The sequence below is a fragment of the Mustela lutreola genome, chromosome 11 (genome assembly GCF_030435805.1).
Source record: "Mustela lutreola isolate mMusLut2 chromosome 11, mMusLut2.pri, whole genome shotgun sequence".
Taxonomy (NCBI): Eukaryota; Metazoa; Chordata; class Mammalia; order Carnivora; family Mustelidae; genus Mustela; species Mustela lutreola.
In genome coordinates, this window is record NC_081300.1 from 7,340,584 (window position 1) to 7,366,952 (window position 26,369).

The 26,369-nt window shown below is 42.5% G+C and overlaps 1 long non-coding RNA gene across 1 annotated transcript; it reads right to left on the reverse strand.

The window, feature by feature from the left end:
• Positions 1–905: 905 nt before the first annotated feature.
• On the reverse strand, positions 906–26,107 carry LOC131811518 (uncharacterized). Its single transcript, XR_009345965.1, has 2 exons — positions 25,024–26,107; positions 906–3,406 (listed from the first exon to the last, which is right to left on the reverse strand). It is a non-coding gene; the product is annotated as an uncharacterized LOC131811518 (long non-coding RNA).
• Positions 26,108–26,369: the final 262 nt, after the last annotated feature.

The following is a 26,369-nucleotide window of genomic DNA, read 5'->3' on the forward strand; positions in this document are numbered from 1 at the left end:
TACCTCAGGCTTGATGTCCTGACTTTATCCAAAACCAAAAAAATGATTTTTTTTTTCCTTTCTTTCTTCTCTGGGGCCATCTCAGCCCCAGCCCACCTCTCTGGCCACAGGCCGGCCCTCTGGCTCCTGTGTGGGTGACATGAAGGGTCGGTGTTCCCTGCCCATCGCGTCTTGCTAAGCCGAGTTGCTGCTAAGCTGACTTGTCTGATTTTTTCCCTTCCTTGCATGTGGGGTCGGCTCCCCGGCAGGGGCCTGTTTCTCTTTACTTATGTCTGCTTGCTTCTAGAGAGCTCTTCCACTTAGGCAAACGGCTTGTATTTTCTTTTCCTTCCCGTGTATAAATAGCAGAACCTAACAAGAATTCAAAGTTTTCTGATTTCTGATTCATTCTCTTTCTACTGTATTACAAAGTTCCATGCTACAGCACATGGATTTTGTAAGAAATGTAACTCCACAAATGTTCACTGAGCACCAGGCTCTCTGCTAGGAGGGAAACCGACACAGTTAGCTCAAGGACCTTTCGGTCCAGGGGGTGCAGCAGACATGCCGCCATCACGATAGTGTGCGTTAAGTCATGTGTTAGGCAAATACAGAATTACCAGCAGGAAGAGCTCCCCCAGCGCAGAGGAGGGGTGCTTTGATTCTGGGGGAGATGCCTCGTGGCACGAAGGGACAATGCCCACGGAGAGAGGGAGAGAGCCCCCCACGCACAGGAGAGAGGGAGAGAACCCCCCCACGCACAGGAGAGAGGGAGAGAACCCCCCCCACACGCACAGGAGAGAGGGAGAGAGCCCCCCACGCACAGGGAGCTGTGTTTCTTCCCTCTGACAGCCTTGAGGCAGTGACGGATGAAGTTCGGACTTTGGAGCTGATGGTAATAGGAATCAGAAAGGAGCCCAGAAAGATGTGGAAAGAGAGCCAAGGTTTATTCCACAGAGGAGATGAGTGTATGAAAACGATGGGGACCTCGTCCCTGGCTGCAAGGAGCTCATCACCTCCCAGGAGAGACAAACACATAAACAAACCGTTACAGAACAACTCAGTCAGTTCTAAATATCAGAGGCACAAAGGGCTGGGGAACCCCGAAGAAGAGGAAGCCGCTAGCCCTGCCTGGGAGGGGAGAGAAAGGCTTTGTGCAGGCGACAGTTGAGCAAGATGACAGATGAGCGGGTGGCCAGGAGAGGGGGTGGACCTTTGGGTGGACCAGGAAAGGCCCCTCCAGTTCATTACCCAAGCGACACTAGGTGACCAAATGTTTGCCGTTCTCTTCGCATTTCAAAGCCTCAAGAATCTGTCAGGTCCTGTTAGAGATAGCCAATGGTACACTGTAACTTCCTGCTCTCTTCTCAAGGATTCTGAAGGTTTGTTTGCAGAGGATGCTCTGTCAGGGCATTCCAGAAACAAAAGCAGCTTTTCAGAAGTCCTTGCAGAACCGGGAAGCTCTGCTCATTTCTAGAGGCTAGGTCCTCTCAAGCTTTGTGGTGTGATCACAAAATCAGGAGCAAGCAGGACCCGCGTGGGCTGAACCACGGGCCCATCTGTGCCCAGTCTTGCCCACCCCCCTCCCCTGCCGGACAAACTGACTCTGAAACCAAGCATCCAAGTCACCGGCTTAGAAAGAATCTTCCTTCTCTTTCACGGCACCAAATTTTGCCAAGAACTGAAAAGGGAAGAATGCTACATGTACTGAGTTCTTCACACACTCCGACAGATACATTAGTTATGCACAAAAAGTCATGGGATACAGGGTTCTCTTGTTTTTTTACACACAGCTCAATCTTGGTGCACAGACAAGGCGAGGCTAAAAGAATTTCTCTGTCTACTGACAACACAACACCCCTTCTGTTTGGTGGGAAGGATGGTCAGAACAGACTCAGGTTCCCTAGAGGAGCGGAACTCTAAAGTTTATAGTGACGGTTGTAGAAATGTTGAACTAGGAACAATATAAATAATTTGAAAGGACGGATAATCATTGATCAGGGAAATACAAACAGAAGACTCAAGAATAGTAATATTAATAAAAGGTAATATGAAATTCCACTTTAAAAAGTCACAGAGTTATTTGGCAATGCTAGAAAAAGATAGTAGAATCATGCATCTTTCAGTACTAAATAACATAGTAGTAAATACATATGAGAGTAAGTCTTAAAATCTCCATGGAATTTGGTAACACCACAATCACTGTGACACAAGGCTTCTCGACCGTGGCGATCTTGTCCCCTCGGGGACACTTGGTGATGTCTGGAGACATCTGTGGTCATCGCAGCAAGCTGAGGGGAGGCTGCAGCCAACAGTCTAGGCCAGGGAGGCTGACAGGCCCCTGTAAAGCCCAGGACAGTCCCACAGCCAGGAGTTGTCTGAGCCAAGTGTCCACAGTGCCAACGAGCGCGGATGCTGAGGACAGAGAAGGGCCGAGGGCAGCCGCAAATACAGACAGGTGTGGAGATCACCATGTCCTAGGTGGTGCTGGGTCCCCCAAAAAGTGATGTTCAAGTCCTACCTCCAGTGAGTGTGACCTTACTTGGAAATAGGGTCATTACAGATACAATCCAATCCAGACGATGTCGTACTAGAGTCTAGAGGGCCCTCATCCAGTAACTGGGGTCCTTATAAGAAGAGCGAAATTTGGACACGGACATGCAGAGAAGGCTCCGTGAGACAACGGAAGCAGAAATCGGAGGATGTGTGCACAAGCCAAGGACTGGCCGCCACCAGCAGAAGCTCGAGAGGCCCCAGCAGACTCTCTCTCAGAGCCCCGAGAGAACCAGTCCTGCTGAACCACTTTGATCTTGGACTTCCCGCCTCCGGTAAGAGCGGGCGTTTCAGCTGTCTGAAGCCCCCCGGTGTGCGGTGCCTTGTTACAGTGGCCCCCGGACCCTGCCACACACATGGAAATCCATTCACCCCAAGCTGTCCGGGTCTGTTGCTTCCTTACCACGAACGCATCTCTGGTTTTCTCGGGTATTTATGCGCAGAAGCCATCACTATGACACCTTCCAGACTCTAACTTACTTGATGCGCAGACGCATTTCCACCACCAAACTTAGTGCCTGGGTTGGGGAGCGAGAGCCACCTTAAATCCCATGGTTTTACCAAACAGACGGTGTGCCAGACGGGCCAGAGAGCCAGGGAAGGTGTGCAGCAGAAGACAGGGAAAAGGGGCGGCAGAGTCCGAGGCCCCGAGGCCGCGAACCTCATACGGACCGTCCGCACCTCCGCGGTCCGACAGCCGGTGGGGACCGTGTGGGCGGGGAGACACTGGCAGCGGGAGCTTTTCAAAAACTCTTCTGCCATGAGCACCTTGTTCCCAGCTGCCTCCTCTCACGATGCTTAACAGGATAAGACGTGGGGCAGCAAGAGGCTTTACAGCAAGACGGGGGTCGCAGTAGCACTCGGCAGCATCATTCTACAAAACAAACAGAAAGCCTACAAGTTGCAAAATAAAAAAAAAAAAAGAAGACGACGAAGAAGTAGGGGTGTGTGCGTGTGTGTGCGCGCGTGTGTGTGCGTGACAGTCAGGGAGGAGGGGAAGGAGGCAGGGAGGGCGTGGATAAAATACTAAAGCACTTGAGAAGGTGAGAAAGAAGGAACGAATTTCCTTTTTTCGGTGAAACCTAAATGACAGGTTCCAGACCTTAGCAGCCAAAGTGGGTTTCCCGCAAATACATGAGCGGCCACGGTCACGTAGCAGCTCGAGCCCTCGTCTGTTTGGCTGGGGGTGTTCTGTCCATTGATCTAGCCGTGCTTCTGCTTTGGTACGAATGCCCGCAGTCTCGCAGAGTCGGGCCAGAAGCACACTGTTGTGGTTAATGATCATGTAGGAAAACAGGGTCACTTGGCATCAGGTCACATGCCCCCACCTTTTTGCTCAGCTATTTGGGTAGTCGGACGGGTGGTTTCCCTTGCATTGTCTTAAGTTTCGAATTCATTTTTCTCTTTAAAAAACAGATTCATATTGTTAGGGCTACTTGATTGCTGCTTTTTAATTAAAAAGTCTTGATTAAAATGTTTTCACTAAACACGTACTGGCAAACTCTCAAATTATTTCAAAACATTTCATTCTTTGTTTTTCCGTTCCCAGTGCTGTCCCGGCCACCCCGTGGGGACTCAGCTGTGGCTGCAGACTTGTCAGGCAGACGTAGCCAGCAGCCAACAACAGATGGCCAGACCCTGTCAGTCACTGCTGATCTGGGCCAAATCCCGAAGAGAGAGCATTTCAGGAAGCTGGTCACCTGCCAAGGTAACCCAAACAAAAAGGAACCAGGAATACCTACTAGAGTGACAACTTGTAATAAGATAAGGGCAAAGATTAACAATTAAAAATCAGAATTATCTGTTAAAAATTTACCTTACTTGACCATAAAGATTAGGAGTGCTTTTCTTTCTTCCATTATCAGAAAGCCAAGAAGATTTTAATAAAATTGTGCTAAATTATTCCAAGGGGGAAATGTAAGAAATTATACAGTCTGATACACCGCCCCTCCCAGATCCTGAAGGTTACAGCCCATTTAGAGTAAAATTGAAAAATACTTGACTTACCCTTTGTTTGATTTAGCATCTAAATAGACTACATTCACTATTTAAGAAATAGGGAATCATATGAACTTCAGATATATTAAAAGAGGAAAACAATATTCCTCCTCTAAATTAGAGTGTATTGTCTGTTCTCTAAATACCAATAGAATATATGTATATCTTTGCTTACTATGCTAGTGGTTAATTTCCATCTAATTTTAAAAACTTTAATGTTAATTTTCATAAATTATCAAAGAAACTGAAATTAAAATATCTAATCGACTCATTCCACACTGACAGCAATATTGTTTTTCAGGTTATTTCAAATGGGTTCGCTGTGGTTGACCTTTTTTATCCAAAAACGGCGATTCTATTTGAAAATCTGCATCCTAAGATAAAAGACATTATCCTGTGTGAACTGCGGTAATGCACCAGCGCCAATCACACTATTAAATGGCTTGGGCAGACAAAAAGAACAAAACGCTGAACCTGTCAACCCTCTGGTTTTATGGGTCTCCAGATAATATAAGGCACAACAATGAAAGACCATGTGTCCCTGCATCCAAACGCTAAACTGCAGAAAGCCAAGTAATAAAGATATATTAAAATAACCCAAAGGGAAACTCTTCCTGCCAATAAGCTATATGGTGCAGTGTGAGACAGGAGATTTTTTTTTTCCTTGAGACATAAGTGAAAATGTAATTAGGTTTGTCCTAAGAATTGGCTAACGTTTTCCTCTTATGCTGTGGTTTCTCTTAAAACCGTTCCTTTTTAATGATCTCCTGGCTCATATTAAATTGCAAACATAAATTCAACAAATGACTACAATGGTCTTAAAAAGGATAGAAGGTATGGAATATTTGCTTGCTTCACCAAATGAACTTAAAACTTTATATATACCTTTTTTGACTGTTGCCTCTGACTCCTGGAGAATGCTATTGCAAAGTTCTATCTCCACAACAGTATGTTAGCCCTCTTTTTACTTTATCTGTTTTTAAGCAGAAAAAAAAAAAAAGTAAAACTATCCTTCTACTTTTATTAGTTTGATTTAAGAAGGCTGACTATGCAAAATTATAGAAAATGTATAAATGTTTAAAAGAAAAGAAAAATTACCCTCATAACCCAAGCATGACAATTATTTCTACTTTGCATATCTTCCATCTTCCTGTCCACAGTTTTAAGCATAATATACATGCAAGTTTATATTCTTCTTTTTTATTTAAAATCATAACAAAACACTTCCCCAAATGTCCACAGATATAATTTCCACTTGTATGATAGTGACTTATTGCTGTGTGAGATATTTTGGTTCCTCCAATGTTTTACTATTGTAGATGGGGTTGCAATTAATATCTTCATGTTTCTAGAACAGGAATGTTTAACCAGAGACTGATAACCTTTCAACAGCAGGTCTGTCATTCTGGCAACTGGGCAGAGGGCGGGGGTGGGGGTGGGGGTGGGGGGAAGGGTAGGGGTGGGAGGAAGGGAGGGAGGTTTGGAGGGAGGGGTGACACGCTGGAGAAACTTCTATGTCTCTTCCACCCTTAAATTCTGTGATCCCCTCCATCACCATCTTATGCGGGATTGTCCTTGGTGCTGTCCTCTAGCATTTTTCTAATTGTTACAAATGAATTATCATAAGGGGATTTCAAATACCTTTCGGGAAAGTCGCAGCTGGCATGAAACCAGGGAGTGAAGGTTAAGGTCACCTGGCTTTGTTCGTGGTGAGTTCAATGCCACTATTACTGCTTATACAGCACTGCAGATATGCTCACATACTTCAGAGATTGCAATTAAATAATTTTTAAAAAGCAAATGCACTCTGTACTAAGTATGCTTTCTCTACCATCTTGTTCTGTATTCTTCTTGAGCAGCAATTGTCATCTCGTGGATTTCATTTCCACTTGCGGCTAATTATATTTTCTCATTCCTATCAACTAAATAACATTGCTACTATCTTTTGTTTTCAAGTCTCTGAAAATTTTTAAAGAATTTTAAAGATTTTATTGACCTAACAGCTCCTTGGTGCCCCACTGCAATAATAAATTCTCAGTCAGACGCTAAGCAGGATTTATAAATGTCTAACTTCTTAGTTGTGATGGACTGGAAACACCCGATTTAAAGGCTCTTAACAAATAATGGACCCCCCCACCACCACACACACACACATCACTATTTACAAAAGGACAGGTAAGACCACATTTCTGTTTTAAAGTAAGGATTTCAGAGGAAGTTTATATGGTACTAAAGGTTTCCATGTACAAAATGCTGTAAGATTTCTCTCTGGTCTAGTTTATTTCAAAGTTGCAATCTACTATAACATTAGAACCTAGGAACTCCATGAGAAGAGAAGTCTTATTTTCTTGTTCAGTGTAACCGCCAGGGAAAACAGGCTAGTAGTACTCAAAAAGTGAAACACAAAGTTACTATACGACCCAAGAGTTCCACTGGGTAGACGTAAATCTAAGAGAAATGAAAACATATACCCACATAGAGATTTGTACAGGGATACTCACAGCAGCTCTGTTCATAATAGACAAAGAGCAGAAGTAACTCAAATGTCCATCAGCTGATGAATCAGTGGACAAAGTAGTGCAGACCCAGGCAATAGAATATGATTCAGCCATAAAAAAGGGTTAGGGACTGACAGAAGCGAGACACTGAGGAACCTTGAAAACGCTGTGCGAAGTGAAAGTAGCAAGTCCCAAACCACAACATACAGTATGATTCCCCAGTATGGAGTGTCCGGAACAGGCAAATCCCTAGAGAGAGAAAGTTGATTCGTGGTTGCCAGGAGTTGGGGGGTGGGGGTAGAAGTGGGCAACGAGTGCTAACGGATGGGGGGCTTGGGGGGGTTGGGGTGAGAGAAGGGATGAAAAGGCTCAGAAGTGAGATAGTGCTGGTTACACGACCCTGCAAATATCCTAAAACCACTGAATTGCTCACCTTAAAAGGGTATGATGGTAGATGAACTACATATTAAAATACATATTAAAAATTTTTAATGATATCCCAAAAAATAATTCTGCCCAGGGGTGCCTGAGTGCCTCAGTGGGTTAACGTCTACCTTCAGCTTAGGTCATGATCTCAGGGTCCTGGGATCAAGCCCCGCATCGGGCTCTCTGCTCAACAGGCAGCTTGTTACTCCCTCTCCCTCTCCTGCCTCTTCCCCTGCTCCTCCTCCTCTCTCTCTCTCTGTCAAATAAATAAAATATTTAGATCATCATCATCATTATCATCATCATCATCCTGCCCATTGCTTTGCAAGAAGAAACACATTAAATGGGGAAAAGAAGATTTTCAAATTATAAACTCCTGTATTTGGAGGGTAAATATGTCTTATTCACCTTTCTAAGTGCAGGAGCTATTATGCTCCCTAGCCTGTAGACTATACCCTTTGCATCAGTGAAGATGCTTCCCATTATCGGTTAAGGAAAATGCAACTCAAACTCACCTAAATAATAGAGGAATTATGGGTCTATTTGACTTAAAAAGTCCAGATTTAGGCTTCAGATAAGGCTGGGTCATCAGGGACCCAATTTCTTTCTTTATCTCAATTCTGCTCTTCTTTAACAACTTTAACCCCTAACTGGATTCCTTCTTACTCTTAAGACAGCTTCCAGTAGTTTCTAAAGCTACAGGCTTCCTTATTTAAGTCCCCAGTAACTGACTCAAAGTCCAGGAAGTGATTAACTCTTGGTCTTTATTGGGCTGATTTAGGTCTTGCGCCAAAATGAACGAATCCCTGAATCCAGCAGGCTGTGTCAGAGAGTAAAGCAGAGTGGCCCAGAGCTGAGAAGCAAAGCTGAGGCACTCTTCTTGGTGGGAAAAGAGAGCCACTCATTCAAAACCCAACGAGAAGAGAAAGGGAGAGAGACACAAGAACAAAGGGGTTTTGATTCCAATTAGGAGGGCTTCTAGGCTCTAAGTGCTGATTATTTGGTGGTTGGGGGGGGGGGGGAGGGTTGAAAATTCCTCCTTTTGCTGTGTTGTTCTTTACATTTATGTGACAAAGTGCACGTGTGGTTTTCTCCGGTAAGATCTCAGTAAGAGACGTCAGACTCCGTAGCAACACCTTTAGGTGCAAGAGTAGAGCCGGACAATTAGATGAATATTCTAAAAAACAATGGTAAACACTTGTTTGAACTCAATCAGTCTCACCCTTCTGGGTCAGAAAGAATGAAGAGGGGCACCTGGGTAGCTCAGTGGGTTAAGCCTCTGTCTTCAGCTCAGGTCGTGATCCCAGGGTCCTGGGATGGAGCCACACATCGGGCTCTCTGCTCCGCGGGGAGCCTGCTTCCCCTCCACCCCCGTCTGCCTCTCTGCCTACTTCTGATCTCTGTCTGTCAAATAAATAAATAAAATCTTTTAAAAAAAATAAAACTAAAAACAAGTAAAAAAAAAGAAAAGAAAAGAAAGAATGAAGAAATGGTTGCTGGCGAGGGAACATGGGCACTGTCCTCACAGCTCAAGCACCAGATGAATCAGAAGGACCAAAACAACAGGGTGACCTGACAGCAGGGTAGGAAGGAAGACGGGCCTGGGGTATGTAGGGAGCCCCAAATCTCTTAGAAACAGGTTTCTAGGCAAGTGACAAATAAAAAATATGCCAGTTTTACGTCAAGATATTTATCCACAGATATTTGCCTCCTTTTTACATTACGAGATTTGTAGCTTAAAAAAGACAAACGGATGCTGTCGAGTAGCAAGAGAATTCTTTACTCGTTAACCAGAGTAATGAGGAGGACATTTTCATACGAGAGATTCTTTGTGTTGGCGGGAACCTAAGAAATCCTAGGATGAGAGAGTTTCTCAAGAAAAACGTTCCAGAGCAAATTGTAAATGATCGACGTCTCCCCATCGACAGGGGCATAAATGACCCAAATCTTCTCTCCTCATTTGACCACACGCCATCTTGCTTCCTGTTTCTAAGATTTTTCCAAGTCTAAGACTGATTTCGCAATTATTGAGTTTTTTCCAGCCCATGGAAACACTAAGAGTTAACGAGCCTGTTGTCCTGCTCTTCCACGACCTTCAGAACACGAGCTCCAGAGTCGAAGAGAACAAAGCCGGCCTCCGCAGCTCACTGGCTAAGGGACCCAGAGCCTGAACCCTCCATCCTGTCCCCTTCAAAGAGCAGTGACAATACCCTCCTTCGTAACAGTGTTGTTCTGAACATCAACTGAAATAATGCCTGTAAACCACTTGGTCCAGTGCCTAGAAACACCACCCAATAAATACTGTTGCTATGTTATGATGATGATAGTCCAGAGGAAATGTGTTCCAAACACTTGAAATGCAATCATTCATTTAAACATTATTTAATATTCCCCATGTGGCTCTAAGATATGTACATCTGAGAAATGAAGCAGAACTCTCCTCATTGATCAGATGCAGAGACCAAGGAGAGAAGGGCCACACAGTCCACAGAGTCCTCCTGCCAGATGGGGGCTCCACGGAACTGAGCAGATTGGAAAGGGCAAGTTTGGGATGCAAACCCTGACCCCTTGCCTCAGTGTCCTCTGTCGCCCTCTTACCCTCCCTGTTCTTCATGGCCCATGGTAGCCGTCAATCACCTGTAGCCATATTTAGAATTTAAATGAACTCACTTAAAATCAAATACAATTACAAACTCAGTTCTTCGAGTGTATTAGCCACAATTTAAGTGCGATCAATAGCCACACGTGGCCCATGGTTTCCACTGGACAGTGTAGACAGAATCTGTCCATCATCGCAGACATTTGTCCTGCCACTCTGTGCTCCTGGCCATCACACTTCGCTGTCCCAGGGACTCTAGTGGTCTGTCTGCTTTGCCTGTATATTGTCATAGTTTCACCTGAATTTAAAAAAAAATTAAGTTATTTCCTTCTCTTTGAACAAGCAACTTACTCAGGGCCTACAGTTTACACAGCTAACATAGTAAAGGTCGCAAAGCAATTAGAGCATAGTCCCTGCCCTAAAAAACTTAGAATCTACTTGAATAATGAGTTCTCTGAGGCCTATTACAATTGGGCAATGCTGACTTCTGGCGGAAAGAAACATAAAGGAGAGAATAAAGGCATCACGCGATAAGCAGACCCGACTTGCAATGCTAAATTAATTGCCAAATACTTTCCTGCACTCTTGTTGCTGAGAACCATAAATTCATTCTCCCACAGCATCACCGGGACGTGCTGTGGTCAGCTCCTCGTCCGGCCTGACCAGAGCCCGTGTCACCTGGGCTCCCCTGAAGCAAGCTAGCATTTGTTCTTGCAGAACCTCCCATCCACTGTACGAGAACACGGAATCCGAGTGCCTCCGACATACCTTCTGCCTCGAAAATCCTCTGTAATAGTGGTTCTTCTGAGACGAGGATTTATATCTAAGAAACCCCAAAATTAAGCTCAGGTGGGAGTCACGAAAACATGACAGGCATAGGGACGAAGTGAGGGGTCCTTTGTGCTGATCCCATAGTGGACTCAAGCTGCACCCCATCTGGGATCTTCAATCCCTAACCAAAGTCAAAACTCCCCGAGGTGAAGGATGCCTGGCGCCGGCCGTGTTTCCCGTGGGCACCTTGGCTCCCTGCGCCTCCTGCTACCTTGGCTTCTACTCTGCTCCTTCCCTCCCCCCACCTCCCTCTGAAAGTGGTCCCACACACGTTTCAGGATGCAAGTGTTTCATGATCGATTATGAGAATCGGGGACTGTGTCTTCCCTCACAACCCTCCCCCTTTTCTCCCCCCGCATCTTTGCCCGTTCCTCCAGCTACCATCATGGGGAACGCTTTGTTGTCAAAGCATCCTGCGACCTGCTTCATTCCCATCATCTCATTTAACCTCAGAGCAGCCCCAGCCGGCAGGATGACAAAAACCACTTCCAGAGAGAAAACCAAGGTCTAATTCAGCCAGGCCACATAATAAAAGACGCATTCAGGTCTGAGTGTCTCCAGGGACACTGCCTCGTCACTGCAGAGGGCCCCGGGCAGTAGCCTCCAAAGAGCATTGCCTGGGATGGTGGGAAGAGCCTTCCCAAGGAAATTTAAAAACCTGGTTTTCATCCTATGCCAGGATAACTTCAACTGTTATTTGGGGGAAATTATTTAATGTCTCTGGATTTCAGGGCTCTTGTAAAATGAGGAGTTGGGGTAGAGGATTTTTGAGGTCACTTCTGGCCCGAAAGCAGGATTCTACCACAGCAGTACATGCACATTTCAACGTTCCTCCAAAGTACCTGACTCCTGCTGCACGTTGGCAGGTGACAACTCGTAGTGACTGACTGTTGCTGTGAGTCAGGCATTGTTCATGCAGTATCTCATTCAATCTTTATCACAATCTTGCAAAGTAAATACCACTGTGGAGTAAATTCCTTTTATGATTCTGAAACCCAGGCCCCAACTCCAAAGGACAGAGGCCAGACCCAAACTCAAGGCATCTGCCTCTCTACTGAAAGGCCAGGCACTGGCTCCCAGTGATGTCCACAACTCATACCCATTGACCCTGTGGTCAGAGGCCAGATGCTGCACTTCCCATAGTATAAAATATCTAGCACTCGAGAGTCATAATGCATAAGTAGATTAACTCTCAAAGGGGAAAAAAAACCGGAACAGAGAAAAAACCAAATATACTTCGATGACTAGCCTCCTGATAGACTTTGATGGAGCAGGCATACGCAACTCTCACCTGCCTCGTTTAACCTACAGAATTAACCTTTATTGGTGAATTAAGCTGACTTCTGTGGGTCTTTAAAAAATCATATGACAGGGGCACCTGGGTGGCTCAGTGGGTTAAAGCCTCTGCCTTCGGCTCCGGTCATGATCCCAGGGTCCTGGGATCGAGCCCTTCATCGGGCTTTCTGCTCTCTCCTCTCTCTCTGCTTCCTCCTCTCTCTCTGCCTGCTTCTCTGCCTACTCATGATCTGTCTGTCAAATAAATAAATAAAAATCGTTTTAAAAAAAATCATATCACAAACACTGATGTTATAGCTCCATGAGGCTTAAAATCCTCAATATCTATTTTTTTTAACTGGCATTTCTCCCTACCAGTTTAATATATATATTGTTTTAAGGTGAAAGCAAATCCTGGCTCGGTAATACTACCAACAAATGAACTTTAGCATGTCCACACCTTAACTAACTAAAATCGTGGGACATTAACAGCTTCGTATGGGACCTGAGCCCCACCCATACTTGGAAAACCATAGTGGCATATAAGGGCAATTAGGACATTTCTGGAACTATCACTCATTATTCTCTTGGACTAGATCTCTTCTCAGGAAAGCAGTGAATATAACCTGCTTTTTTTTTTTAAGATTTTATTTTTTTATTTGACAGACAGAGATTACAAGTAGGCAGAGAGGCAGGCAGAGAGGGGAGGAAGCGGGCTCCCCGCAGAGCAGAGAGCCTGATGCGGGGCTCCTTCCCAGGACCCTGGGATCATGACCTGAGCCGAAGCCAGAGGCTTTAACCCGCTGAGCCACCCAAGTGCCCCTATATAAACTGCTTTCTTATTAGCTTATTTAAATGTATCATATGAAAATTCCTCTTGCCAAGTGAATACATGGATAGATATTTGATAAAACAAACATAGTAATATTTTAACAATAGAACCAAGGTAGTGAATATGGATGCTTACTGTACAATCCTTTTAACTTTCATATTTGAAAGTTTTTTAAATACTTGTTATGCATTCTACAGGTATTATGGACTCCTTATTATATACTGGGCACTGGTAAATGCTAAAAAAGGACCTTATAGTTTAATGCAACAATTCTGCAGACCTGGCTTCTACTAGACTCAGAACCCAAAGTAGAGAACCAGATACTCTTTCAGTCCAAAGAGGAAAACCCCTAATGAGCCTACCTAGCCTGGAAAGGACACAGTTATGTGCCCAGGATTGAGAACCAATCAAAGATGGCAAATGAATCTGAAAGCCAATCAGGAAGCTCCCTGCCCACTATCCATTCCCTCCACCTCCATATCACTTCCAAAAACCCCCACACTAAGGGAAAGTCCCTCCCAAATAGGACATTGACTAATCAAAGACTGTCCTGAGACTTCCTCCTTTTTCTCTGTAAAACCCATTGTCCTTTTAAATCCTTGTGAGTCTCTAGTAGCCAAAGGACTGCAATAGTAGCTTACTCCCTTACTATAGTAAACTCTGTGAAAACAGACTTGGATGAACTCTGTTATGGCCTTCAACTTTCTGATAATCCTCAAGTACCATCATCTACATGGTTAGTTAAAACCAGTTGTGACAATTCTTAAATAACAAATGTCATACCTATATGTGTTTTCCCTCACAATCCCCCCCACTTTGTATTGTTCTTAAGAGAGAAGAGGATAAAGTTACCAGTAGCTTGACCAGAATGGGCAAGGAACCTCCTTCAGAGCATCTTGCTTGGGAAGGTCATCTGTAGTGCCTTTCCCTGGGGGAACATGCTGAGAATCACTAAGTGTTCAACTTTGACTCTGCATCCCTATGTTAGCAAGTGCTTTGCCCACCCCATAGTAAAGGACCAGGAAATGTGACCCGTAATGGTTGCCTGTGGGGCTGCATATTTATGAAATACTAGCCTGAATAATCATGACTGAGTCACTCCAGCAGACTCAATAAAAATTATTGCATTGGTCCATCTGTGTTTATTCAATCTGTCCCCTCCCATCTCACCAAACACTGAAACACTCATCCTGCAAGATTAATTCAAGCCTCACCTCATACATGATGCCTTCTCTCATCATGCCAAATCAGATGGATTAACATCTCCTTGAAACACTCATAGTTATAGCCTTAGAAAGAAGGAAAGAAAGGGATAAAGAAAGGGAGAGAGAGAGAGACATGGAGGGAGGAACACAGGGAGGAAGATAAACCTGTTCTAGGGACGCCTGGGTGGCTCAGTCTTTAAGCGTCTGCCTTTAGCTCAGATCATGATCCAGGGTCCTGGGATTGAGCTCTGTATCGGGCTCCCTGCTCAGCGGAAAACCTGCTTCTCCCTCTCCCACTCCCCCTGCTTGTGTTCTTTTTCTCACTGTCTCTGTCAAACAGATAAATAAAATCTTAAAAAATAATAATAATAAAATAAACCTGTTCTATAGTCTTGTGGAAAATGGAGAAAATCCAGGATCCTTGGAAGGACATAACCTCAATATTTTACTTCTTTTTTTAAGGTTGTATTTATTTATTAGAGAGAGAGAGGAGGAGGAGGAGGAGGAGGAGGAGGAACACCGGGATAGAGACAAGCAGACTCCACGCTGAGCACTGAGCCTGAAGGCGGGCTCAATCTCAAGATCCCAAGATCATGACCTGAGCAAAAACCAAGAGCCAGATGCTTAACCAATTGAGCCACCCAGGTGCCCTTCAAAGTTTTACTTGTAAAGGTGACAGTCAGAATGGCAAATAACACTTTTCTGTTTCTTTCTCCTCCACAGCCATTACATTTCTCAGCTTTGACCCCAAATTTTTGCTGCTCTTCATATATACTGTCCCTCTAATTTCCTCATAGAGACTCATTAACTCTATCAATAAAGTTTCTACAAAAGGGAAGCCCTAGGAATGTAATGCAATAGCATTTTCTGTCAATTGTCAAAGGGGATGTTGGAGTTCCACTGTTGGTGGGAGATGATAAAATCTAATAGGAGAGGTCAGCCCAATACAAGCCAACAGCTTTCTGACACATTATTCAAAACTGGAAAATGTGTGGGATTGTGAGTGTCTCACTCATCTTTGGATATCTACACATGGCACTCAGAGAAGGTCCTCTAGGATTCCTCCAGATGGAAAGTTAGGAAAGGTGACTTCTTTAAGTCTTTCTAACTTGAAAATTCAAATAAGATCTCTAAGTCAGAAATTAAATAGGGTGGGGTGGGGCAGAAGGAAAGAATAGGGAAGAGGAAAGTTAGGAGACAAAAATGTTCCAATTCGGGTCTTGGGGAGGAAGCAAGATGGAGGAGGAGTAAGAGACTGAAATAGCTTTAGGTCCTAGGAGTTCAGCTAGATAGTTATCAAACCATTCTGAACACCTACAAACTCAACAGGAGATAGAAGAGAAGAAAAGCAGCAATTCTAGGAATAGAAAATCAACCACTTTTTGGAAGGTAGGACATTCAGGGAAGTGAATCCCAAGCAACGGGAAGATAGACTGTGGGGGAAAGGTCCGGCTCCCAGCAAGCAGTGCAGCAGCAGAACACAAAATCAGAACTTTTAGAAGTCTGTTTCACTGAGGGATGTTGCTCCAGAGGCTAAGTGAGGGTGGAACCATCATGGGGACAGTGTGGTCTCAGGTCCCATGGAGTCACAAAGATCAGAGGTGTCTGAGTGTGGCAGAGCTACGAGGTATTGGGGTAGGGAAGCCAGCTGCAGAGATGGAGCTGATGTGGGGGCTCTCAGCTTGGGGTTACCTTAAACTGTGATCCATTGCACAGCCACACCACTGCTCTTCAAGTAGGGACCCCACAAGTGGCAGATACGGAGAGACTCCCTCCCTCCTTTGGGAGGAGTGGTGTGGGAGCACACTGAAGGAATCTGCTGGGTTTGGAGACTCCAAACAGGGCCATGTGCCAGAGAAAGAAATGCTAAGTCACAGGCCAGGTGAGCTCAGAGCACGGCCAGAGAACAGGGAGACAGGAGGGATTGACTGCTTTCCTCTAAGGGAGCACTAAGGAGTGGAGCCCCAAGCTATTGGCATCTCCAGGCCGGAGATTGGGAGACTGCCATCTTCATTCCCGACCTCCAAAGCTCTAAGGAAATCATATAGGGAACAAAAGCTACCGAGAGCGAACCCAAGATTACTTAGCCAGTCCCTGGCAAGGGCGGTGCAATTCCACCATAGGCAAAGACATTTGAGAATCACTGCAACAGGCCTCTCCCCCACAGATCATAAGAACATCAAACCAAGACCAAGGACACCAGTCAATGAGAACTGCAGAACTCCAGAGCTAGGGGAAAGCAACACGTAGAATTCATGGCTTTTCCCCCATTATCCTTAAATCCTGAAAAGTTAGGTTTTTCTAATTTTATTTTGTTCTCATTTTATTTTTTTAAGTAGAGGGAAACTCTTTCCTATTTTAAAGAATTTTAACTATTTTATCTTATCAATGCCCTTTTTAAAAAAATCATTTTAAATTTTCATCGTTATAGTCATATTTTATGGCTTCATTGTATTTAACCTTGTTTTTTCTATACATATAGCTTTTTTTTTCCTTTAAAATTTTGGGATATAATTTCTTCTAATAGATCAGAATATACTCTAATTCTAGCTCCAGTTTGATCACATTATTTTTTTTTCTTTTTTAAGATTTTATTTATTTATTTGAGAGGGAGACAATGAGAGAGAGCATGAGAGGGGAAAATATCAGAGGGTGAAGAAGACTTCCCATGGAGCTGGGAGCACGATGCAGAACTTGATCCTGGGACTCCAGGACCATGACCTGAACCAAAGGCAGTCACTTAACCAACTGAGCCACCCAGGTGCCCTTTTTACTTTTTTCAACCAACTTTCTTATCACTTCCTCTTTTAGAATCTTTTTAAATTTTCATTTTTATAGTCATATTCCATCACTTCGTGTTTACCCTTGTTTTTGTATATATATATGTTTTTCTTTCTTTAAAGTTTTGGAAGGTAGTTTCTACTAAGACACCAGAATATACCCAAAATCAAGTGGGCGGCTTTGTTTGATTCACCAGTCTTGGCCACCCTTTTAGTATTTTACACTCTCATTCATATATTCTTATCTAAATAAAATGACAAGGCAGAAAAAATCACCACCCAAAAAACCCAAAAACAAAAAAACAACAGGCAATACTGATGGCTAGGGACCTAATCAGTACAGACCTTGGTAATATGTCAGAACTAGATTTCAGAATGATGAATATCAAGGTGCTAGCTGGGCTTGAAAAAGGCATGGAAGATACTAGAATCCCTTTCTGGAGAAATAAAAATCCCTTTCTAGAGAAATAAAAGAACTAAAATCTAACCAAGTTGAAATAAAAAAAGCTACTAATGAAGTGCAGTCAAAAATGGAGGCTCTTACTGCTAGGATAAATGAGGCAGAAGAGAGAATTAGTGATATAGAAGATCAAATGACAGAGAATAAAGAAACTGACCAAAAGAGAGACAAACAACTACTGCACCAGGAGGGGAGAATTCGAGAGATAAGTGACACCATAAGACGAAACAATATGAGAATAACTGGGATTACAGAAGAAGAAGAAAAAGAGGAAGGGGCAGAAGGTATATTGGAGAGAATTATAGTAGAGAATTTCCCTAATATGGCAAAGGGAAAAAGCATCAGAATCCAGGAGGCAAAAAAAAAAAAAAAAACCACCTCAAAATCAATAAAAATAGGTCCATACCCCGTCATCTAATAGTAAAACTTACAAGTCTTAGTGACAAAGAGAAAATCCTGAAAGCAACTCGGGACAAGAAGTCTGTAGCATAAAATGATAGAAATATTAGATTGGCAGCAGACTTTTCCACAGAGACCTGGCAGGCCAGAAAGGACTGGCATGATATATTCAGAGCACTAAATGAGAAAAACATGCAGCCAAGAATACTACATCCAGTTAGGCTGTCATTGAAAATAAAAGGAGAGATGAAAAGCTTACAGGACAAACAAAAACTAAAAGAATTTGAAAACACCAAACCAGCCCTACAGGAAATATTGAAAGGGGTCCTCTAAGCAAGAAGAGAGCCTAAAAGTAGTAGACCATAAAGGAACAGAGACAATACATAGTAACAGTCACCTTACAGGCAATACAATGGCACTAAATTCATATCTCAATAGTTATCCAGAATATAAATGGGCTAAATGCCCCAATCAAAAGACACAGGATTTCAGAATGAATAAAAAAATAAGACCCATTCATATGCTGTCTATAAGAAACTCATTTAGACTCAAAGACACCTCCAGATTTAAAGTGAGGGGGTGGAAAACAATTTACCATGCTAATGGACATCAAAAGAAAGCTGGGGTGGCAATACTTATATAAGATCAATTAGATTTTAAGCCAAAGACTATAATAAGATATGAGGAAGGACACTATATCATACTAAAAGAGTTAGTCCAACAAGAAGATCTAACAATTTTAAATATCTATGCCCCTAACATGGGAGCAGCCAATTATACAAACCAATTAATAACAAAATCAAAGAAATACATTAACAATAATACAATAATAGTAGGGGACTTTAACACCCCCTCCACTTAAATGGACAGATCATCCAAACAAAAGATCAACAAGGAAATAAAGACTTTAAATGACACACTAGACCAGATGGACATCGCAGATATATTCAGAACATTCCATCCCAAAGCAACAGAATACACATTCTTCTCTAGGGCATATGGAACATTCTCCAGAATAGATCACATTTTGGGTCACAAATCAGGTCTCAACCAGTACCAAAAGACTGGGATCATTCCCTGCATATTTTGGGACCACAATGCTTTGGAACTAGAACTCAATCGCAAGAGAAAGTTGGAAAGAACGTGAATAGATGGAGGCTAAAGAGCATCCTACTAAAGAATGAATGGGTCAATCAGGAAATTAAAGAAGTGAAAAAATTCATGAAAACAAATCTGTTCAAAATCTATGGGACACAGCAACAGCGGTCCTGAGAGGAAAGTATACAGACATACAAGGCTTTCTCAAGAAACAAGAAAGGTCTCAAGTATACAACCTAATAGTACACATAAAGGAACTGGAGAAAGAACTAAGAGCTGGAGCAAAGAAAGCCTAAACCCAGCAAGAGAAGAGATATCATAAAGATCAGAGCAGAAATCAATGAAATAGAAACCAAAATAATGGTAGAACAGATCAATGAAACTAGGAGCTGGTTCTTTGAAAGAAGTAATAAGATTGATAAATACCTGGGCAGACTTACCAAAAAGAAAAGAGAAAGGACCCAAATAAATAAAATCCTGAATGATAGAGGAGAGATCACAACCAACACCAAAGAGATACAATTATAAAACATATTATGAGCAATATACACCAGCAAATTTGACAATCCAGAAGAAATGGATGCATTCCTAGGGACATATAACTACCAAAAGTGAACCAGGAAGAAATAGAAAACCTGAACAGACCCATAACCAGTAAGGACATTGAAGCCCTCATCAAAAATCTCCCAACTAACAAGAGCCCAGGGCAACATGGCTTCCCAGGGGAATTCTACCATACATTAAAGAAGATTAATACCTATTCTCCTCAAACTGTTTCAAAAAATAGAAATGGAAGGAAAACTTTCAAACTCATTTTATGAGGCCACAATTACCTTGATCCCAAAACCAGACAAAGACCCCGTCAAAAAGGAGAATAACAGACCAATATCCTTGATGAACATGGATGTGAAAATTCTCACCAAAATACTAGCCAATAGGATCCAACAGTATATTAAAAGGATTATTCACCAGGACCAGGCGGGATTTATTCCTGGGCTGCAAAGATGGTTCAACATCCGCAAATCAATCAATGTGATTCAATACATTAATGAAAGAAAGAACAAGAACCATATGATACTCTCAATAGATGCTGAAAAAGCATTTGACAAAGTACAGCATCCTTTCTTGATGAAAACTCTTCAAAGTATAGGGATAGCCTCAATATCATCAAAAGCCATCAATATCATCAAAGCCATCTATGAAAAACCTCAATATCATCTCAAAGCCATCTATGAAAAACCTACAGCGAATATCACTCTCAATGGGGAAAAACTGAGAGCTTTTCCCCTAAGGGCAGGAACATGGCAGGGATGTCCACTACCACCACTGCTATTCAACATAGTACCAGAAGTCCTAGCCTCAGCAATCAGACAACAAAAAGAAATTAAAGGCATCCGAATCAGCAAAGAAGAAGTCAAACTCTCACTCTTTGCAGATGATATGATACTTTATGTGAAAGACCCAAAAGACTCCACTCTAAAACTGCTAGAACTTGTATAGGAATTCAGAAAAGTGTCAGGATATAAAATCAATGCACAGAAATCAGTTGCATTTCTATACCCCAACAACAAGACAGAAGAAAGAGAAATTAAGGAGTCAATCCCACTTACAATTGTACCCAAAACCATAAGATACCTAGGAATAAATCTAACCAAAGAGGCAAAGAATCTGTACTCAGAAAACTATAAAGTACTCATGAAAGAAACTAAGGAAGACACAAAGAAATGGGAAAACATTCCATGCTCATGGATTGGGAGAACAAATATTGTGAAAATGTCTATGCTATCTATAGCAATCTACACAATGCAATCCCAATCAAAATACCATCAATTTTTTTTTCAACGAAATGGAACAAATAATCCTAAAATTTATATGGAACCAGAAAAGACCCCGAATAGCCAGAGGAATGTTGAAAAAGAAAGCCAAAGTTGGTGGTATCACAATTCCAGACTTCAAGCTCTATTACAAAGCTGTCATCATCAAGACTGTATGGTACTGGCACAAAAACAGACACATAGAACAATGGAATGGAATAGAGAGCCCAGAAATAGACCCTCAACTCTATGGTCAACTAATCTCCGACAAAGCAGGAAAGAATGTCCAATGGAAAAAAGTCTCCTAAACAAATGGTGCTGGGGAAATTGGACAGCCACATGCAGAGGAATGGAACTGGGCCATTTCCTTACACCACACACAAAAATAGACTCAAAATGGATGAAAGACCTCAATGTGAGAAAGGAATCCATCAAAGTCCTTGAGGCGAACACAGGCAGCAACCTCTTCGTCCTCAGCTGCAGCAACTTCTTCCTAGGAACGTCGCCAAAGACAAGGGAAGCAAGGGCAAAATGAACTGTTGGGACTCCATCAAGATCAAAAGCTTTTGCAAAGCAAGGGAAACTTAACAAAACCAAAAGACAACTGACAGAATGGGAGAAGATATTTGCAAATGACATACCAGATAAAGGGCTAGTATTCAGAATCTATAAAGAACTCACCAAACTCAACACCCAAAGAACAACTAATCCAATCAAGGAATGGGCAGAGGACACGAACAGACATTTCTGTAAAGAACACATCCAGAGGGCCATCAGACACATGAAAAAATGCTCAACATCACTCAGCATCAGGAAAATATACATCAAAACCACAGAGATAACCCCTCACACTAGTCAGAATGGCTAAAATTAAGAAGTCAGAAAATGACAGATGTTGGTGAGAATGTGGAGAAAGGGGAACCCTCCTACACTGTTGATGAGAATGCAAACTGGTGCAGCCACTCTGGAAAACAGCATGGAGGTTCCTTGAAAAGTTGAAAATAGAGTTACCTTACGACCCAGCAATCACACTACTTGGTACTTACCTTAAAGATACAAATGTAGTGATCTGAAGGGGCACACGCACCCGAATGTTTATAGCAGCAATGTCCATAATAGCCAAACTATGGAAGGAACCTAGATGTCCATCAACAGATGAATGGATAAAGAAGATGTGGAGTATATATACAATGGAATACTATGCAGCTATCAAAAGAAATGAAATCTTGCCATTTGTGACGATGTGGATGGAACTAGAGGGTATTATGCGGAGCAAAATAAGTCAATCAGAGAAAGACAATTATCATATGATCTCCCTGATATGAAGAATTTGAGAGGCAGAGTGGGTGGTTGTAAGGGGTAGGGAAGGAAAAAATGAAACAAGATGGTATCAGGAGGGAGACAAACCATAAGAGACTCTTAATCTCACAAAACAAACAGGGTTTCTGGGGGTTGGGGGTAGGAATAGGGTGGTTGAGTTATGGACATTGGGGAAGATATGTTTTATGGTGAGTGCTATGCAGTGTATAAGCCTGGTGAGTCACAGATCTGTACCCCAGGGCAAATAATACATTATATGTTAATAAAAATATATTTTTTAAATGTCCCAATTTGTATTATGGTATAAATTCTGTACTGGGTCCAAATTCTGTACGAGGTACATCAGCTTGGAACTCATGGTACACTTCAGGCTCTAGAATAAAAACCTGGGATTTGTGATGTGATCAGGCTGGGCTACAGTATTTCTCCGGCTCTGTTTAAGTACACTGCTGACCTGCTGTCTCTGACACCATTGAGAGTGTTCCTGCAGACCCAGATAGACAGTTAGGTTAGGCACAGAAGAAAATGGGCCACCTGATTACTCAGAAGCTACTCCTCAGCCTGAAGTTCAAAACACCTCCAGGTCTACTCAGCACTGAGCGGCTGGTTCCAGAGGGGAAGCCAGGATGCTGTGACCATGCAGGGAGCACAGCAGTCCTGAGGTGAATCCTAGACCCCTCTAACAATCGAATGAATTTGGCCTTCTCAGAACTCACTTCATTATCCAATGAACCTTCACTTTCTCACTGAGGAAGAGAAGTATATGTAAAATTGTGCACATGAATTAGAAAACAGAGTAAACACAAACAAAAAGGCTACTATTGCTTACTTGGAAAAGAAAATGGTGAACTTTTTTTTACATCTGATCACTTTCACCTACATTTACCATGGAAATAGACATGGAAAGCAACTTCTACAGTGTGGACTCCCAGACATGGTTTGCCAATGGTGATGGGTGTGGCATAGGTTGCCCATTGCTTAGACAATATCACTTCCCTATTTCATCCTCCTTAAGAGAATCCAGCAATGTCAATGTGTTCAGTTAAGAAACTACAGTCACTGGACTCCCTTGCAGCTAACAGTGACCATGGGACATGGTCCATAACAACAAGATACATGTTTCCCTGGATTTCTGGGAATGTCCCAAGTCCTGATACAGCCATTTATCCTTCCTTCTTTGTCTTTCTAGAAAGTTGACCTCATTTTTAGATGCTCAGCAGTTCTGCTTGAAGGACAGCAAAGCAGAAGAGCAACATGAGACTAACCCTGGAGCAGCACCCTGGACCCCAAAATGACCACCTTCCCACTCTGTGCAAGAAAAAGTAAACCCTTTATTTCTTTTGACAGTATCAGGGTTTCTCAGCTAAATCCATCCCAAGTAGAGAGTATTGATGAAGAAACACCAAGATTTTCCAAAGTTCTTATCTTCTTATCTTATCGATATTAATTGGTTCCCTTTGTTTTCAAATCAAGGAGATCACACTCAGAAGGACATGTGGTCATCTTCACTCATCATTACAACAGCCTTGCCACACTCAGAGTTGGAGTCCTGTCATCTTGGTGATAACGTCTGACTGTCTTTACAGTTTGTCTTTCCAGTTAAACTTAATTGCACTTCTCTTCCAAGGTAAACTGCTAAACTGCATATCTTACTGGATACAATAAAAACAAAGAGACACATCCATAAAAATGATTCTAATTGTGCAACCACTCTGGAAAACAGTGTGGAGGTTCCTCAAAAAACTGAAAATAGAGCTACCCTATGACCCAGTGATTGCACTACTGGGTATATATCCTAAAGATACAAACGTGGTGCTCTGAAGGGGCATGTGCAACCAAATGTTTATAGCAGCAATGTCCATAATAGCCAAACTATGGAAAGAACCTAAATGTCCATCAACAGATGAATGGATAAAGAAGATGTGGTATACACATATACCCACGCATATACATTGTATATACATATATATAAACAATGGAATACTATGCAGCCATCAAAAGAAATGAAATCTTGCCATTTGCGGTGACGTGGATGGAACTAGAGGGTATGATGCTTAGCGAAATAAGCCAATCGGAGAAAGACAACTATCATATGATCTCCCTGAAATAAGGAAGTGGAGATGCAATGTTGGGGGTTTGGGGGATAGTAAAAGAAAAAATGAAAGAGGGTGGGATTGGGAGGGAGACAAACCATAAAAGACTCAATCTCAAAAAACAGACTGAGGGTTGCTGGGGGGAGGGGGGACGGGAGAGGGTGGTGGGGTTATGGACATTGGGGAGGGTATGTGCTATGATGAGTGCTGTGAAATGTGTAAACCTGGCGATTCACAGACCTGTACCCTTGAGGAGAAAAATACGTTATATGTTTAAATAAATAAATAAATAAATAAATAAATTTAAAATTTTTTTTGAATGATGCTAATGATAGCTTGTATATTCCTGTCAATGGGACACTACTCTAGAAACAGTACATAGAGTTAATTGCATTGTATATGGCATTATTACAAGGTCATTCCATGTCATCCTCCAACTATTTAGAGCCAAAAAAATACAAATTTTAATATAAATGCAAGGATATAAAAAAAAAAAAACTTAAAAGGAGAGCTCCATCTCTTTCGGATGATAAACTCCAGTCATCAATGGACCTATACCCACCGTGTTGTAAACAGAAAACTTACAGTCCAGGCACCGTTTGGAGTCTGGAGATAAAACTGCTCACACCCAGTTCCTAGAATTCGAACAGCTACCCATTCAACTGTCCATCCCGTATTTATATAATCATCAGTATTAATGACTGCCTGCCACCTTCACAAGGCAGTTGTAAGAAACAGATCAAGACTCATTCAGTTTTTGCCCTCCATTCCTCTGCGTGCACAGGTCATGGTGATTTACTGGGTAAACTTCAAAGCAATGTAAATAGACCTGTTCCATCCACTTGTGCACAGAAGCTGGTTACCTTTCAGGAATAGCGCAACAGCATTTGGAGCCCATTTTTCCATCTTGATGGGATGCATCTGCAGTCATGATGGTAACTTTGTTGGAGTTCACTCCCAAGACTGTGGTAGGCTGTTGGCAGGCAATGACTTCTGTGAGCAGAATAGAAAGGAAAGAAAGAAAAAGAACTTGTTAGTGTTGAAAAACACTTTGGTCAGTCATTTCCTATCCCTTCTCCTTGCCCATCTCTGAATGTAGATACTGAAAAAGCAAAATACTCCCTTTTCCTGCCACCCTTGCTGCTCAGAGAGGCTATGAGATCCATTTCTGCCCAAAGAGATGTGAAGTAGAGGGACTCTGGGGACAGATTTTTGTTCTTGTGTAAAAGAAGACAAGTGGGGCCCCTGGCTGGCTCAGTGGGTTAAGCCTCTGTCTTTGGCTGGGGTCATGATCCCAGAGTCCTGGGATAGAGCCCTGCATCAGGCTCTCTGCTTAGCGGGGGGCCTGCTTTCCCGCTCCCCTACTTCGCTGCCTACTTGTGATCTCTCTCTGTCAAATAAATAAATAAAATCTTTAAAAAAAAGAAGAAGAAGAAGAAGACAAGTATGTGAGAAGAGCCTTCTCTCTCTCTCTTTTTTTTATGGTATTATACATTTTTTATTTTATTTTATTTTTCTACAGTGACTATTTCAACTTTTATTTTTCTTTTTTAAATTTTTTTTTAATTTTTTAAATTTATTTTCATTGTATCAGAAATCATTGCTTATGCACCATACCCAGTGCTCCATGCATCCCCTCCATAATACCCACCACCAGGCTTCTCTTGCCGTCTTGATAGACTCCCTACTTCTGTACTCATACAACACCTTGCTGAGATTCACTCTCTGTGCGTATGGCAACCATTTGGTGATGGAAAAGCATCAAACCTAAGGATAAAAACTAAACGTGCTAGAGGTTGGAGCAAAAGGAAAGAATGAGCATGGGACACACATGATACCGTCCCTAGCCGCTCTCAAAACGCCTACCTCTAATCATCTTATTACATTTACAATAAATGCCCTTTCTTAAAAGGTAGATTGTTCTACTCTGCTCTAGTATTCTACATCTATAAGAATACTTACTGACTCAGATTAAGCATCAGGACTTATAAAATTAGAGGGGTTCTAAAAATATAACACAAAAGTAACTCAAGAACAATACAACAGTAACAGCCAAGCCCATGAATAACCAGTCTACCGCAGCTTGTTAGTTCATGGAAATACTTACCTGGCAGAGTTTGAACTAGCTGGAAGCACTCCAGGGCTCCTCAGCCTCCAGGTCCATTTAGAATGAATGCCAGACTTCTGTGGAAAGAATTTCAAAACGCCC